General features: G+C 41.2%; 1 non-coding gene across 1 annotated transcript; it reads left to right on the top strand.

Annotated features, from left to right (window-relative positions):
* The first annotated feature begins 17424 nt into the window (after positions 1 to 17424).
* LOC137750846 (small nucleolar RNA SNORA70) lies at positions 17425 to 17559 on the top strand. Its single transcript, XR_011070626.1, has one exon. It is a non-coding gene; the product is annotated as a small nucleolar RNA SNORA70 (small nucleolar RNA).
* Positions 17560 to 18274: the final 715 nt, after the last annotated feature.

Consider the following 18274-nt stretch of genomic DNA (forward strand, 5'->3'; position numbering starts at 1 on the left):
TTGTTTTGACTGGACATAGTCCTTACCCGACTTCTTCCCACTTCTCCTCCTGACCACACTCTCTCCTTCCTACCTTCACCCCCAGCCAACGCTGCCCCCATCCTGATAAGCAGCTTCCCACAAAGAACAAGCATGTCAGTCAAAACATTGAGTTGGCCCAGAATTTTAAAAACAAAACAAAACAACAACAATAAAACCACTTGTAGAATGATGCCATCTTGTTGTCGAAACAGACCTGAATTGACGCTTTTCCTCTGCTATCCCTGTCTCTACACTAAAGATTTTATGGCTGTGATTACGTTCCCTTATCTTTCTGCCACCCATAGCAGAGCCCTGTTCCTGATACAGAGTCTAGAAAGGAACCCTTTGATCTTGAGTGAGACCCAGACTGCTCTAATTTTTGCAAGCAGTGCATTGCAGCTCAATTTACTCCACGTCTGTCTTTACCCTGGAACTGTTCTGCGCCGACTTCACTGTAACAGGATGTTCGACTAGGATCCTTATCTCCATCTATACATTCCTACACATTTGATGTATACACCTCACCCATTCAATATTCTACTTTCTATTTCCTGCACCGCTGACAATCTAAGTACTTGAAACCACTGAAAACTACCCCAAAGTTCTGAGTGGTGTTGAAGCAGTAATATGATAGAGCTTTGTCCTTGTACTCTAATGAGCCTGGGATAGCACTGAGCTTTAAACACAGGCAAACCCTTCAGACTACAGGTCTAAATATACAACTTTACAATGAACACAGTGCTTGCCTGGGCTCAATGGAAGAATTACTTTTCCAGAAAACAAGTCATTGTGTCACAAGAATACAATAGCATTTCCACCAAGTACATTCATTTCTATTTTTTCTATTTTCTTCTTGCATCTTATTAAATTTTTTTCCCTTAGAACTATAGACACCGCCAGGCCTTGCAGGCTTTTTATAAGCATACAAATCGGCTCTGTTATTTATGACTGGGGTGGGGGTCTCTGTCTGCATCTTTTTATTAATTTCTGACTTTGATTCAGACTTCTCTAGCCAGCAGAGTGATTTGAAAACATTTCTTTTCTTAAATGGAACATTATCAATTCTTTGGGGAACCATTCTAATTTTAAACACCAAGATATTCAGTTTCTTAATCTGCAGCTCTGGTGTTAGTCATTTTTATGCATACAACCTATCCCCTTTGGTGGTATTTCGTTTATGCCTGGTATTTATCTTCTTTACATTTGCTTGACTATTTTTCAAAGCAGTATATAGGCAGAAAATGGCTATTAAACAGGAAGGCAGGGAACTCTGATTATGTTTTTAACTCTCTAAGTAAAGCCACAGAACACTGACATTTTGAGAATTTTTTTATTTTTTTAAACTAATGAGCCCTCTCCAGAAAAGTCGTCTGGATACCATTAAAGTTGATGAGTTTGCAAGGATTATCCTGATAAATGCTTGGCTTCTTGGTGATTAGACACATATTTTCAGTACAAATGAGACTGAGGTTTGCATTTGGATGGAGTTTTGTCGAGCATAATGGGAAATCGTTGGGGAAAAAATCCAGAGTGCCACCTTACTTTGTAGAGTTCAATTCAGAGGTAACTGCACTCATGTACACTTGCACTGAAAATATTGCACATACAGTAACAAGTGATGGTCAATAACTTAAACAGCACATACCCTGGTTATTTCCAACCTAACTGTAAAGAAAATATACCTTCTATCTTGGGAAAAATTAAAGAATGGCTAAGGGGTAGGATAATGATTTAAAAACTCAGTGCTATCTTTATCACGGATAAAGGGATTGTTTTTTTAAATTTGAGAGATAAGAACAGTGTGGAGCCATTAGACAATTTCTTTCAAGGCATTTGTTTCCATTGCCCTTAAAAAAAAAGACAAGTTTTACATATACGACCCAATTCTAGTCAAAAACTGAATTTGTAAAAGTTGTGAACAGTGGTCACTTAGACAGCCCCGTCTACTCTCATTTTCCTCTATTTTAATATTTTAATGAGCTATGCTGGGTGCTGATGCTAGGTGTGCATCTCCATCCCTGATATTGTGCTCAAAAGGAAAGAGCTTCAGCACTTAGCCTGTGTGTGGATAATTGCAAACCAAGAACAAGTCCAAGTTCTTCAGAGATGACTGTAAAATGTCCCTGATCGTCACAGATGTCAGCCAGCTCCATGGTTCTTTCCTCTCCCTACCCAGCCCAGGACTCATGATTACAACTGACAGGTTGAAAACCTCACCAAACTCCAGGGGTGCCCTTCACATCATTGCCATTGTAGACTTGTATGGTTTTTAAGACACTGTTGTGCTGAATGGCAGTAAATTTCCTTGAGCAAGAGGGAGGGCCATTATTATTATTTTTAAAAATTTGGGAGGGATAAATTGGGAGATTGGGATTGACCTATACACACTACTAGGTATAAAATAGATAACTAACAAGGGCCTACTGAATAGCACAGGGAACTCTACGCAATACTCTGTAATGACCTATACGGGAAAAGCATCTAAAGTGGATATATGTACATGTATAACTGATTCACTTTGCGGTACACCTAAAAGTAACACAGCATTGTAAATCAACTATACTCCAATAAAAATTAATTTTAAAAATTTGTATTAAGGGGCAACATGGGCTAACAGTGAGGCTGGCTGCCTCTGCTTAAAAGGGAGGGTCACGGCAGTAGAGACTATGGGCCGCTGTGCCATTTGATTTGGCCAGAAAGTCCAATCTAGCAGCCTAGTATGGACTGAAATTGAGAGGGATTCCAAGGGCTTATTCTGCTTTGCTGACTCTGTGATGTGGGGGGGTGGACCCTGCAGAATGTCAGACTCTTAAGCATTCGAGACCACAGTCAGGCTGGAATCAGTTTGGGGGGAGAAGGAAAAAAAATGGTGGGCAAAAGGCTTATGGTTCTAGTTGTCCACTAACTAGCTGCAGGCCCTTGGGCAATCACCCAATCCCCCCTGTGTCAGAGACTCCCGTCTGCCACTTCTCACCAATTTATTCTCTTCTTGCTGGGCATATGGCTGTCCATCTGGACTACATTTCCCAGCCTCCCTTGCAGCTGCATTTGGCCCATGTGACTAAGTTCTCACCAATGGAAGGCAAGTGAAAGTGATGGGCGTAATCATCATCTCATACTTGCCCCTTCCTCTTCCTTCCTGCTGGCTGGGAATGATGTGAATGGAAGACACATATTGAGGATGACCAAGCTCCCCCAATGGCCTGGGTTTGCAAGATGACTTCCTGGAGCAAAGTGAGCCCTCTCACCCTGAACTGTTACTTGGAGAGAAATAAATTTCTATTTATTTCTATTTGGTTTGAAAAACTGCATATTTTAGTTCACTTTGTTAAAGCACTCACCCAAAGGAATCTGCATCCTGGCTTTATTTTTCCTAACTCTAAAATGAGAGTCTCTTCATTTGGGTTTCTCCAAAGGCAAGCAATTTATTGGGAGGTGATCTCAGGACCTCCAGTAGGAAGGAAATACCAGTAGGAATCAGGGTTGAATAACAGGGAAGGGAACGCAGCCATTAAAGTGCATTATGAACCAAGTTACTATTGTGGGCGACTGGGATTTAATTCTACCAAGGAAACTCTGGGACCCAGTGTAGAACACCTGCCTTAGAGTGAGTCCACCTGAGCTGGGATGTTTATGCACCAACTCCCATCAGTCATTAGTCTCACAGGCATTCTTTCCCCCAGCATTTCTGTCCTATTTGCATAGGTAGGCGGGCCAAACAACAAAAAAAGCACTCAGGCAATGAAATGCCAGTGCTGGTGGTTGGATGTTGAGCTGGTGCCCACTGAAGCATAAGGGCCGGGGTCTGCTGACAGGGCACTGACAGCATCCACTACAGACGGCATTGATGAAGGGTCTTGAAGTTCCCCCTCCCACGTTAAAGTTACCTGGGCCCAGTTTATCGATCTACATTCTTCTAATTGCTAATCTGAAATGGCTGCTCTAGCCAGATTGGTTTACTCAATTTAGGGCACCCCCAAATACTCTGTGCATTCATTCTCATTCTATTCGTGCCGTCCTCTTATGTGGTAAGCAGCTCAGCACTGTGTCCACCTCTTTATCCCCACTGTATCCGTTATTTATGGCTGCTTAACCAACCACCCCAAACTTAGTGGCTTAACACAACAGCAATTTATTCTTCTCCACAACTCTGTGTCAGGAATTCAGGCAGGACTTGCTGGGCACTTCTCCGTGGAGTGTCAGCTGGGCTTATTCATGTGGAATGATCCAGGCAGCCTGTCGTCTTCCAGGACTCTCTTCACGTGGTCTGGAATCGTTCAGTGCTGGACTTCTGCACAGCAGGTGGCTGAGCTCCCAGGGGAGGAGGCGCAAGCTGCTAGTCCTTGTGAGACCTGTGCACTGCAAGTCTCCGGATGTCACTCCCGTCTCACTCTATTGGTTAAAGCAGGTCACATGGTCTGCACAGATTCAAGAAGGTGGGAGATAGGCTCCTCCTCTTGGCGGGAGGAGCTGCATGTGTGTAAGGGAATGGGAGGAGCTGACATGGCCGCATTTGGATATACTGTCTATCGTGCCCCTTCACCCCTTTCCACTTATTCAGATCCCCAAATCAGACTCCTGACTTCAGGAAGCCTTTCCCATCACGTTAGTCTGCCTGCATCTTCTAGCCCCGTCTGAATAACTAGGGCACCCTTTGTTAGACACACTTATTTATTTATCTTTTTTAAAATTTTATTTATTTATTTATTTATTTATTTATTTATTTATTTATTTATTTATTTATTTATGGCTGCTTTGGGTCTTCGTTTCTGTGCGAGGGCTTTCTCTAGTTGCAGCGAGCGTGGGCCACTCTTCATCGCGGTGCGCGGGCCTCTCACTATCGCGGCCTCTCTTGTTGCTGGGCACAGGCTCCAAACGCGCAGGCTCAGTAGTTGTGGCTCATGGGCCTAGTTGCTCCGCGGCATGTGGGATCTTCCCAGACCAGGGCTCGAACCCGTGTCCCCTGCATTGGCAGGCAGATTCTCAACTACTGCGCCACCAGGGAAGCCCCTAGACACACTTATTTTGTCCTTAGTTGTTTACTGTCTTGTGGGACTTTTTGTTGCTGTTTACTGTTGGCTCTTTGAGGACAGAGAATGCAGGTTAGAGAACACTTTGTACAGTTTGGAGCACACAGTGGGCTCTCAATGTGCATCTGTACAAAGACAAAGGGAGGACTAAGAAGTAAGGGCTGGGTGGAGGCAGTGACATATGCCCTTGGGCTAAGATCTGGATCAGTGGAGCTCATTTCTAGTTGATTTACGTAGTCGTCAGCTGCTTATTCTGAAAACCAAATAATTCTGAACTTCTCCCAGCCTACGTGAGACTTTGATGACACACACACACCTACAGGCAGGAATGGCCAGGTGTAACTGGGCTGGATCACGTGGAAAGTGCCTGGAAGGCTTCCTCTGCTCCGCGATGCACTATTTCCTGTGTCCAGCGTTGCCCTCTTTTAAAATACAAGTATGACCCAACCCTTTGGAGATGGATGGGAAGTGGTGGGAAGAGGGGTGGAAATTTGAATCTCTGATGTTTTAGTGTAAATTACTTGATAAGAAGAGTGTTTCTTTTTCTCTCACAGAAGAAGCTGCGGCAGCATGGATGTGCTGGAAGATTGGAGGCCACTGATGCTGAAGGAAGGAGAACTGAGGAAGGAGGGCCCCCGTGGACAAGTGGCCTCCCTCATGTCAGCCAGGCCAGGTGTCCCGGAGACATTCTGAATAGTGCATGGTCCTGGGCATTTGAAAGTGGTCAGCGTTCTCACGCACAGCAGAGAAAAATGGGAACATGAGTGAAAGGAAGATTCCAGAACCTATGAGCACGTTTGTGTGGGTTGCAGCCAGTGGATGAACATCCCTCCAGTCTCTGGGATCCAACCTTCTATGTTGTGACTGGACACTTAGTCACTAGGTTTCCAAAGGCAGAGGAAGCCTGTGGGAAAACTGACCCATGGTGTCCGCAGGGAGTGGAATAAATATTGTTGTTGTTTTATAGTTGGACCTTTAGTAGAACCACTAAGGGAAGATCAGCAGACCAATGGGATGAGCATCAGTGCTAAAAATTGACGAGACTTCCACAGTTGCTCCTAGTAACTGGTGGGGGCACTTCCAGAGCTCCCTGAATATGCAAGCCCCACCCCACTCTTTAATTAAATGCCCTGAATTGCCTTTGTGGATCAAAACTTTCTTTGTTCTGTCAATTAAAGAAGGCTTGCAGCCCGCCTCATGGCTAAGGATATCAGATGTGTAAATGGTGATGGTTTCTGCACATTATCATGACTGGCAACTTTTTGTGTGTTAATGTTGGCTGGCATGCAGAAAATGTACTTTCCTGGGCCTGGGGACTTTGTGATGGATGCCGGCTCTGGGAGAGGCAGAATACAGCATGGACTCAGGTCACACCTGAGTTTCAATTCTGCCTCTGTCACTAGCCTGGTGACCTTGGGACATTTGAAAACTCTGATGTGGGAAAAGTGTTCCTCATCTGGAAAGTGGGAATAGCAATACCCAAGTCACGGGATTGTTGCGAGAAATAAGTAAATGTACACTAAGTTTCTAGAACTTTCCCTGCCACAAAGTTATATTTAATAAATGACTTTAAAACAAGGTTCTTTTTTGTCACTTACCATCTGATCATTTCACCACGCCACTGTGCTTGCAGCCTGTGTCTGCATTTTCTATTAACCATCAGAAAATTTATGTAGGCATGTGTGATTCCTAAAGATGGGGGAAAAATTCAGAGGATCTAGGATTACTGGCCATCCTGTTAACTGAAGAGAATCTTTTGATGCCCATTTGAGGGATTCATAAAGATGATGAGGGGTTAAAACTGTAACAGGAAGGAATTCTTTTTTATGGTGGAAATAAGAAATGAGCTGATTATAAAAACTGGCAGAAGCCCCTGGCTGGAGCTGTTCCATCTGTCTAAGAACATTCAACCCCCAATTGCCCATTGACTGGGCACTCACACTGCTTCATTGTTACAACCTCATCTAAGTGAGCAAAGAAACCCTTTCCTTGTAGATAACCCCTGGTTATTGAGAGCCATCCTTTCCGGCATTCTCTGAATCCCAACCACATTGAGGTTTGCTCTTCAGATGGGAACCTTGGTAAACAGCCCTGCTTGTTCTACCTTTATCCCTTCACCAAACTCCTCCACATGCAATCATGTCTCCAAAAATAAATCCAGAGTAATCCTTCCCATCATCTTCTTCTCTTCCAAAGGCTATTTGTTGGTTGATGACGCTACAGAATTTGCAGTGTCCTTAAACACTTGGTGGAGCAAACATCTCTCCATTGACTCTTTGAGCTAAAGCACCCTGACCAGGGGGCTTTGTTCAGCCTTTTCAGTTACTCTTTGTCAGGAAGCCAGGACCCAGAGGTTTCAGAAAGAATACAAAGAACTTGATAACGTTACCAAAATCCTTTCCACAGATTTGAAAGAGGGAAAAAATGGAGGAAGTTAATTTGAAGACAAATACCAGACAAATCTGGGAAACTGCTGGAAATGAATGGGTTTACAGATGTCACCTTTCTGAAGGCAGTTGGATTCTTGAGTTTCATTTCACTCATTGTAGTCTGTGCCCATTGCCAAGGATTTATTCTTCCAGGAAACGTGAAGGCAAGTTTCTTGGCATTTGTTTTGCTATATTCCCCGGACTAGAAAACTCATTAAGGAGCCATTCCTGATGGCAACTGGAGATGTAAATGAAATGCCCTCCTTGCTCACTTTAGTATTTGGTTGAGACAGCCCAAATGTTTGGCAGTCATTAAAACTTCCCCAAGCAATATGCATAGCGATAAACCAAAGTTGTCAATACACGGCATCATTAAAGGGAAGACAGTAGTCACCATCGGAGGGAAAGGGAAATCAAGTTTGCATCATAGAATACACTCCCTTCCAAACTAGGGCTTCGTCTCCACTTTTTGGGGCGGAGGGAGTTTGCACAATCTTCTTATGGAGTTTTTAATCGAGTTGCTATTCCACTCTTTCTTTTATGGAGCCATAGAAGTGTCTGTAATGAAAGATAACAATGGTGGTTTGCAGTGGCTATGCCCAGATAAAATATGACAGGTCTCTCATAGGGCCTATATGTACAAGCAGAGGAGCTCCGTAACAAGCTGCATTATGCTCTCTGTTGTGCATGCTGATTGCAAATTGTGTGGGTTATCCTAGATGCCATAAGAAAAAGGTGTGTGTGTGTGTTAGAGAGAGAGAGAGAGGGAGAGAATTTCTTTCTCCCAACTAATTATGAACCTCATGCATAGCAAGCATCGGAGAAATGACACTCAGATTTCCTATAGCAGAGCGCGCGTGCGCACACACACACACACACACACACACACACACACACACACACTCTTATACACTGACAGGCTAATGGCTACTTTCCCAAAGAGTGGTTAGAAAGAAGTAGTAAATGGGACTGTGTTGATGCCGGGAGAAGACCCGGGCAAAGATCAAGATACCCCGCAACGTATCGGATAACACATAATTGGCGGGTCACAGCCAAATGAGTGTAGTCACGCATCACCGGGCCGGCCTTTGCCGGCGATAAAGACACTTGTAAACAATTCAGTCGCAGAACATGGCAATAATATGTTGATCCGGCGTGTAATGAGGTGTCCCTGGAATCAATAAGCAGTCCTGGAGAGCAGGGAGCAAGGGCAGTGGCTGTCTTTTTGATGACCTTTCCTCACCACCGAGGACCCCAGCTCCCCTGAAGAGGACTTTTCTCATTTTGCAGCCGGCTCCGAGTGTCAGAACTTCCATTCGCAGCCAGCAAATGAACAGCCGGGCCCTGCATGCTAATGAAGTCCAGGCTATTTTGCACCTTTTCATCCGCACATTATGCTCTTGACTCTGGAGAAGGTGGGAATTAGGCCGGACCCCGGTGTCAGACTGCCTGATGGCTCAGCTCCGGAAAACTGGTAATTGAAGCTGATGAGTGATGTGAGGGAAGCCGGAATTTGGAAATAAACAGTTTCAAGCACTGCATGTCATTTCTAGAGAGACTGCTGAGAGAATGGAAATGAGCTCCGTTTCTTGAACCTAATGCAGTTTCTCAGCAGGAAAAACACCGTCTTTTAGACAACAATGCCAGTCATTAAGATTTAAATGTTCTGGCGATAATAGAACTGGCCTCCTGGTTCACAAACAGCACTTTTGTAAATGTCTTTCAACACCCAGATCTACATTTAATCCACGCCCCAGAAGATAACTGTGTCGGAAAGCGGAACCAAATGCGATTCTTAGTCTATAAATATCATTCGTAAGGAGAGAGAGGAAAACAGTCAAATTGTTTGCCAACCTGTCACATAGCATTGCCTATCAGCGCCAGCAAAAATGGCAACTCCCTGTTCAAACAATGAAAGGACATTCAGAAGTCTGCAGTAAAACACCCGGAAGCCACACTTTTCATGTTTATTTTTGCACTGCTGTATTTCTTTGCAAATAATATACCATGCTAGCCTTTTATACGGAAATGGCACGAACGTTCCCTCCCTTATATGCAGGATCTCTGCTCGGAGAATGATCTGCATATTTAATGTTGCAACAGAAGGCCAAATCTGGACCCATTCGCTTGTAGTCTTCTAAGAGAAGTTCAGTCATTGTGTGTTTATTTCACCTTCTTTTACATTACTAGGTTGTCACAGAACCTGGGACCAAACATGACATACTGTGTTGGTGTCCTCTCCCCAATCTGCTGAGATGATTTGGACCCCGTGTTGATGTACGCAAAAAGAAGGGCTTGTAACCCATTCACAGACTTCTGCGGTTTAAGAGGCTTTAAAAATCAGGTTTACTAGACATCCCCCCCAGCCCAGTTCTTCCTGGGCAGGTGAAACACCTTCAGGGAGAGAATTATGAGCCTGGAGAAGAAGAGAACAAGGCCAGTGGTATTTATCATGGCAGGCCCGAGTGATTCATGAATAACCATCACTTTGCCCTTCTCTCGTTTCTCTTTCCTACCAGAAGTGAGAGTTCGCTATTTCGGGCCTTTTTCAATTTAATGGTGACGTGCAGGATTCTCACAGGCAGTCTCTGGTTTGTTAGCGACATCAAGGATATCAGCACAACTCGAGAGAAACCGAAGACAGCTGGGGTGTTATTGTCACTTCAGTTTAAAGGTAGCAAACCTATCTCGCAAAGGATCAACAATGAATTACTTCAACATTTCAAAAATATAGATAAGCAATGCATTTCTAATAGCGTACTTGTGGATCCTGGATAGATCAATGAATATTCAGCAATCCTTTGCACGAAATGTATGAAAGAGAAAAGGGATAAATCTTTAACACACACACGCATGCGCACACACACGCAGGCACACACACCCCTCACTGTGACAATGTCACCCCATTCTGTCGTTATTTCTGTGTCTCGTGGGGTCTCCCACGACATAATGGCTAAAAGACTGGGAGAAAATTGGGGTCACTGCAATGCAATGCCGATAACCACAAAGCTCTCCGTGCTCGGTGTACATGTACGCTGGGAATTCAATATTTATACGGTGATTCCTCTGTGTCCAGAGCAGTGTTGGTTTTTTGAAAAGCTTTTATGTGTATTTCCTCACTGGACTCTCATTGCAAGCCCATGGCACTAAAGTCCATTTTATTAACATGTAAGAAAAGGGAAGTGAGAGAAATGATGTGATTTTTCTAAGGTCACACAGCAAATCCAGTGGTGAAGCTAGATTCGGAGTTTTCTGTTTTAAACATTTGCTTTGTTCTTGTCTATAAATCTGCGCTCTCCTGTGTAGGTATCCTCAATAAAGAAAGTTATGCAGCATTAGGCTATTTCTACTTTTATCTCTCACAAGCACCATGTCTTCGGTTGGTGTTATGAAGTTGAAATTGTTGTGACTTGGAAGGGGGATGGGCAACTCCAACTGCTCCGAGGGAGAATAGCAAGAGCAGGGTTTTTCCAGTCTTTCCTGGCCACTGTTGGTGACTGCTATAGTAATAGTATCCCTTTTGTGTGGGTAAGAGTGATTCAGCATTGTTTGAGGGTCAAATACATGGGTTTGGCTTTGGTTCAAATCCTGGCTCCATCACGGTTTCAGTAATCACAGAAAAACAGAGTGGGTTGTTTTTCGAACATGAAATGGGAATTGCAGAAGTAGGTAGTCTAGGGAGGAAGTGAATGGGCCCCATGATGCTATCAGTGTTCCAGGTTCCTTTTGTCTTTCTACTCCACCGTTTTTAGAAGATTGTTTCCATCTCAAGGATGTCTCATGCTCATACTGCACAGCTGCATGCACAGCTGCAGCCATCGCATCTGAAGGAGGAAGAAAGGAGGAGGGCAAGGCAAAGGGCCCTATTAGTATGTCCTTCCAAGGAGCTTTGCAGGAGGTGGCTCTACCTTGTGTTTGTAGCTCTTTGTTAGGGTATGATGTTGTATACTGTACTCCAGATCACTTTCTCTGTCTCTCTCTCTGTCTCTCTCTGTTTCTGTCCTCTGTGTCTCTCTCTGTTTCTCTCTGTCTCTCTGTCTGTCTGTCTCTCTCTATATATTTGTAATTGTACAGCTGATGGTCTGGAAAGGAATGCACGCAACAAATAATGATCGCTCAGAGCAGAAGAACTGTCAAAGGAATTTTATCTTTGGCCTCTGTAATGATTTATTTAATGATTTTATAAATGTACATTTTTATTGCCATATTGTGGGGAGGCAATTCTCTGTGGGTCTCTCATATTGATACTGCATGTCTTATGAGCAGAGGCACTGACATCTTTTGTTCCAGACTATCTGTTCAAGGATGTTTGTATAGCAAATAGCCTTGGAAGACAGAGAGAGGGTTTCCCTCTGAGGCCAGGGCAGGTTTGTTTGCTGCCCAGTATAATAAGGATGATGGTTGCCTCTGGGACAAAATTTGAGCAGTGTTTGCTTGCAGCTCCTTTCAAAGACTGAGATTTCCTAAGCTCAGTGTTCCTTGGGTCTGATGCCAACCCAGTGTGTGTACAGCACCCACCTGGACCCCCCTCCATGTCACCCCATGATACTTGGGGGTCAAAGGGAGCTGATATAAACATGAACCTCATGGTTCCTGTGAATAATAAAGTCCTTTGTCTCTGACCCTGGAGTCTCATGTCTTCTGCTGGCATCCATGAGATCAAGGCAGGCTAAAATCTCAGCCCCTTCAGAGTTCTCATAAATGTAACGTTAAGTATTGAAAAGCACGCATATCATAAGTGCACAGTTTGATAAATTTTCACAAAGTAGATTCACATGTGTAACTGACACCAGATCTGGAAAAAGAACATTACCAGCATCACAGAAACTCCTTCATGCCCCGTCAGTCAATACCCTCCCAAAGGTAACGCACGTCTATCTAACAACACAGATTAGTTTTGCCTGTTTTTGAACTTTACATAGATTGAAACATATGATATGTACTTTTTTGTGTCTGGATTCTTTCTTGCAACATTATGTTTATAAGATTCATCCATATTATTACAGGTATTTGTAGTTCATCATAATAGTTGTGGTGTCAATAAACCATAATTTATAGATCTGTTCTATTGGTTATGAACATTTGCATTATTTCTAGATTTTTTGCTATGTAATTATTTCTTTTTTCATTTTTATTGAGATATAACTGACATATATCCTGTATAACTTTAAGGTGTACAGCATAATGGTTTGACTTACATATATTGTGAAATGATTACTGCAATAAATTTAGTTAGCATCCATCATCTTATACAGATACAATAAAAAGAGAAAGAAAAATATTTTTCTTGTGATGAGAATTCTTAGGATCTTCTCTCTTAACTTTCCTATATATCATAGAGCAGGGTTAACTATAGTCATCATGTATATTCACAGAGTTGTGCAACCATTAGTGCTATTTAATTCCAGAACATTTTCATCACCCCCAAAAGAAACCCTCCACCATTAGCAGTCACTCTTCATTCTTCCCTTCCCCAGTCTCTGGTAACAACTAATCTACTTTCTGTCTCTGTGGATTTGCCTTTTCTGGACATGGAATACAATATGTGGCCTTCTGTGTCTGACTTTTTTCACTTACCATAATGTTTTCAGGATTCATCATGTTACAGCCTTTTTATGGCCAGATAGTATTCTAGTGTATGGATATATCACATTTTGTTTAGCCATTCATCAGTTGGTGGACATTTGGGTTATTTTCACTTTTTGAATTATGAATAATGCTGCTATGGACATTTGTGTGCAGATATTTTGTATGGACATATATTTTCATTTCTCTTGGATATATACCTAGGAGTAGAATTGATGGTCATATAGTAATTCTATGTTAACTTTTCCAGAAATTGCCAGATTGATATCCAAAGTGGAAATTTACTATTACCATTATTTTACATTACCATTTTGTGACTGGTATGAGGTAGGGATCAAAGTTCATTTTTAAAAATAGATTTCTTGGGGTGCTATATTCAAAATGCTGAGAGAAAGGAACTGCTAACCAAGAACAATTTACCCAGCAAATCTGTACTTCAAAAATTAAGAAGATAAAGATTTTCCCAGACAAACAAAAGCTGAGGGAGTTCATCACTGCTAGACTTGCTTTACAAGAAATGCTGAAAGAAGTTTTTCGAGTTGAAAATGAAAGGATCCTAACCAGTAACATAAAAACATATAAAAATAAACAACACACTGGTAAAGGCAAGTGTGCAGTCAGATTCAGAATACTGCAATATGGTGAAGTGTTAACCATTTAACTTTAGTATAAAAGTTGAAAGACAAAAGAATTAAAAATAGCTATCACTATAATAATTTGTTAATAAATACACAACATAAAAAGATGTAAAGTGTGACATCAAAACATAAAATGTGTATGTTGCGGGGGGAATAAAAAGGTAGATTTTTTGTGTGATCAAACTTAAGTTGTTATCAGCTTAAAATAGACTGGTATATCTATAAGATGTTTCAAATAAGCCTCAGGACAACTACAAAATCAAAACCTATAATAGATACGCACAAGATTAAGAAAAGGAATCAAAGTATACCACTATGAAAAATCACCAGTTCACAAAGGAAGAGAGTAAGAGAGGAAGAAAGGAACAAAACAACAACAAAACAACCAGAAAGGAATGAATGGGATGAAAATAGTAAGTCCTTACCTATCAATAATTGCTTTAAGTGCGAATGGATTAAATGCTCCAAACAAAAGACATAAGAGTGGCTGAATGAATAACAAACAAACAAGACCCAACTATATGCTGCCTACAAGAGACTCACTTCAGTTTGAAGGACACATATACCTTCAAAGTGTAAGGATGGAAAAAGATATTCCAAGCAAATGGAAACCAAAAGAGAGCAGAGGTAGCTATATTTATATCAGCAAAATAGACTTTAAGTAAAAAAGAGACAAAGAAGGACATTATATAATGATAAAGGGGTCAGTTCATTGAGAGGATATATAATTGTAAATATATACGCACCCAACATTGGAGCATCTAAATACGTTAAGCAAATACTAATAGATCTGAAGGGAGAAATAGACAATAAAATAATAGTAGGCAGCTTCAATGATGCACTTTCAACAATGAATAGATCATCCAGATAGAAAATCAATAAGGAAACATTGAACTTAAATGATACTTTAGACCAAAAGAATCTAACAGACATACATAGAACATTCCATCCACCAACAGTAGACTACATATTCTTTTTATGTGCACATGGAACATTCTCCAGGATAGATTGTATGTTAGGTCACAAAAGAAGTCTCAGCAAATTTAAAAAGATTAAAATTATACCAAGTATCTTTTCTGATCACAATGGTATGAACCTAGAAATCAATAACAGGAGGAAAACTGTAAAATTCTCAAATATGGGGGTACTAAACAACATACTCCTGAATAACCAATGGGTCAAAGAATTTTAAAACAATTTTCTGTCTTCCAGTAATTGCCTCTATAACTCTAATTAACATGGCCTCCCAATGTTCTTGATTTTTTATCTCCCCATATTTTCTACTGAACTTCTATTACATCACATGAGGATTTGATTGATGTATATCCTTTTCTATCTTGCCCGCCTTAGTTTTGGTAGGTAGATCGTTTGTACTTGTCTGCTGATTGTCTTTACCAACTATTCTTTTCCTTGTATTTTCTAATTTAAGCCACTCTACCATGTATTGCTGCTACTGCGTACACAAAAAGATGTTTTTTTAATGTACATGAGGCCAGACACTTTTATGTCACTTTTCTGGCTGTAAATATTTTCTCCCTTTTGGATCTGAATGCATTTTTGTCTTTGATTCAATCTGCATGACTTCAATTAAAGGACAGGAAAATAAAACTCACATGGGAATCCTTGTGTATGTGAAATGGAAGCTTCATCAAGTATTAAACCACACACACACACAACACACACACACACAAACACACACACAACCAAACTCAACACCTGACTCTTCCTTTTATCTGAGCAACAAGGGTGAGAGACTCTGAAATCCTCCCTGGGATCCATATAAACGACCAAGGCAGTTAGGTAGCAAATGATCCTCAAAGTGGGCATCCTTCCAACAAATGTTTGCATTGATTTCGTTATTTCTAAAGGCTGATTGAGCCAGAGAGAACAAAAGGATAAGGCAAAAACCATCTCTTTTACTGCCCCCTGTCCTGTATTTCAGGATGAGAATGTGATATTGGATGAATTCTGTGATTATTTGGGGAATTGTAGACAGTCTTTCTTGGGGGTGAGACGTGCTGTTGGCTGGGTAAGACCAAACTGAGCCATGGAGTTGGGTGTCCAGAAGTTCCTTCTGCTGCCTGTTAGTTGTTCTTTACGACATTTGGGGATTAAGCTGCTTAAAATGGGTTAGAGACAACCAACCCACTTACGTTGACATAGTATCAAACATTTGTTTGAATTTTTAACTTGTAATTCTTCCACTTTTCATGCTGTGAAATGCAGTATGTCTCTTCCATATTTCAGATGAAGAAATGAGAGTGGGTTTTCAGCGTGTGTTAAATAGAAATAAGGAAAGAATGTCTTATCTAAGAATTTCCTGGTGACTGAGGGAGGAGGACAGAAAAAAAGGGTGAGAAGAATCGGGGGATGAATGCAGTCAGGGTGTCCTGGGAAAAAGCCAGAGCCACGAGGAGAGCAGGATGAACTCATAAGGAAGCACCTTTTCATTATGAAGAAAATTACTCCTGACTCTTAAATGTAGGTACCTATGTGTTAACAAGATTTTAATGTTGAAAATATTACAAATATGGCTAGTAATGGGAGATTTAATAATATATTATCCAAGAAGAAATGGTTGATTTTGCTTATCTTAATCTTAGTAAAAGAAGACACAAAGGACCTGGAACTTTAATCATTTTGGCAAAAGGAATTAAACTTTTTGTTTACCTGGTGACTTGACTTTGGTGAGCTGTGGGATACTGGAGGATGAAAAATTTAACCTGATGCTGTCTGATAGAAATATAGTGCCAACCAGACACGTAATTTAAAATTTTCTTGTACCCACATTATAAAAAGTAAAAAGAAACAGGTGAAATTAATTTTTTTAATTTTTAATTTTTATTTTTTTCTTCCAGCTTTATTGAGGTATAATTGACATATACCTTAAAATATATACAGTGCTGTATAGTTTAAGGTGCACAGCATAATGATTAGACTTACATACGTCATGAAATGATTATCACAGTGAGTTTAGTAGACATCCATCATCTCATATACATACAAAATTAAAGAAATAGAAAAAAATACTTTTCCTTGAGATGAGAACTCTCAGGACTTATTCTCTGAACAACTTTCATATATAACATACAGCAGTGTTAACTATATGTGTCATGTTGTACATTACATCTCTAGTACTTATTTATCTTATAACTGAAAATTTGTACTTTTGACCACCTTCTTCTGATTCCCCATACCTACACCCACCTTCACCAACCACAAATTCGATCTCTTATTCTGTTTGTTTGTTTTTGAAGTATAATTGACTTACAACACTGTTAGTTCCCATTACACAAGACAGTGATTTGATATTTCTATACATTTCAAAAGGATCACCAGGATAAATCTAGTTACAATACGTCAGTGTAAAGACATTACATAGTTATTGACTGTATTCCCCACACTGTACACGTCATAACGGTGACATTTATTTTGCAACTGCAAGTTTGTACCTCTTAATCTACCTCACCCATTTCTTTCCTCCCCCCGAGTCCTCCCCCCTTCTCTGTATCTATAACTCTGTTTCTGAAACAGGTAACTTAATTTTAATAATGTATTTCATTTAACCTAATGTATTTTAAATGTTCAAACATAATCAATATAAAAATTATTAAAGAGATAGTGTACATATTTTTCATTCTAAATTTTGAATGTCAGTGTATTTTTCACACTGATAGGCCATCACAGTTGAGACACAACATTTTTCAAAGTTCAAGTGATTTGCAGACAATTAAGCCAACCGCACTCTTTTCCCCATGGGGGCCCGGTGTGCAATGGCTGCAAACAGCAGCCTCCTCGGTAGTGTATGCAGCTTGTTGCCTGTGTGGGTTGCCCTAAGGGACCTTGGAGACAGCCCTTGTCAGTGGACATCATGACTGGCATGCTGTCCCCAATCTAGGCTCCAGACAGGTATGCACGGTGCCTTTGGAAAGCCCCAGGGCACAGTGGCCAGGGTCCACATTGGCCAAGTCATAATGTCCATCTGCAGCAAGCTGCAGAACAAGGAGCATGTGACTGAGGCCCTCCACAGGGCCAAGATCAAGTTCCCTGGCAGCCAGAAGATCCACATCTCCAAGAAGTGGGGATTTACTAAGCTTAATGCAGATGAATTTGAAGACATGGTGGCAGAAAAGCGAGTCATCCTGGATAGCTCTGGGGTCAAATACATCCCTAATCATGTTCTCTGGACAGATGGTGGACAGTGCAGTTCCCTGCACTCATGAGAGCCTTGGTGCTGTCCCTTCTTTACACATACCCACCAATAAATTCTACTTTCCTGTCCAAAAAAAAAAAAAATAGTTCAAGTGAAATGTATCTCTACTCAAACAATAAAGTTGTGTTTCACAGGGAAACATATTTACTCTCCTTTAGTTTGAAGACTTAAATTAATTAAAATGAAACAAAATTAAGTATTCAGTTCCTCAGTGGCAGTAGCCCTATTTCAAGCACTCAGCAGTCACACATGGCCGTGGCCTGCTGTTATGGACCGGACAGCTCTCACCCAAGGGGGCCCTTGGGATGTTCATGCAGTCCAAGTCTGCTGCCAATCTTCCAGCAAGAACTTATTAGG

Source organism: Eschrichtius robustus, chromosome 16 (genome assembly GCF_028021215.1).
Source record: "Eschrichtius robustus isolate mEscRob2 chromosome 16, mEscRob2.pri, whole genome shotgun sequence".
In the NCBI taxonomy this organism is placed as follows: Eukaryota; Metazoa; Chordata; class Mammalia; order Artiodactyla; family Eschrichtiidae; genus Eschrichtius; species Eschrichtius robustus.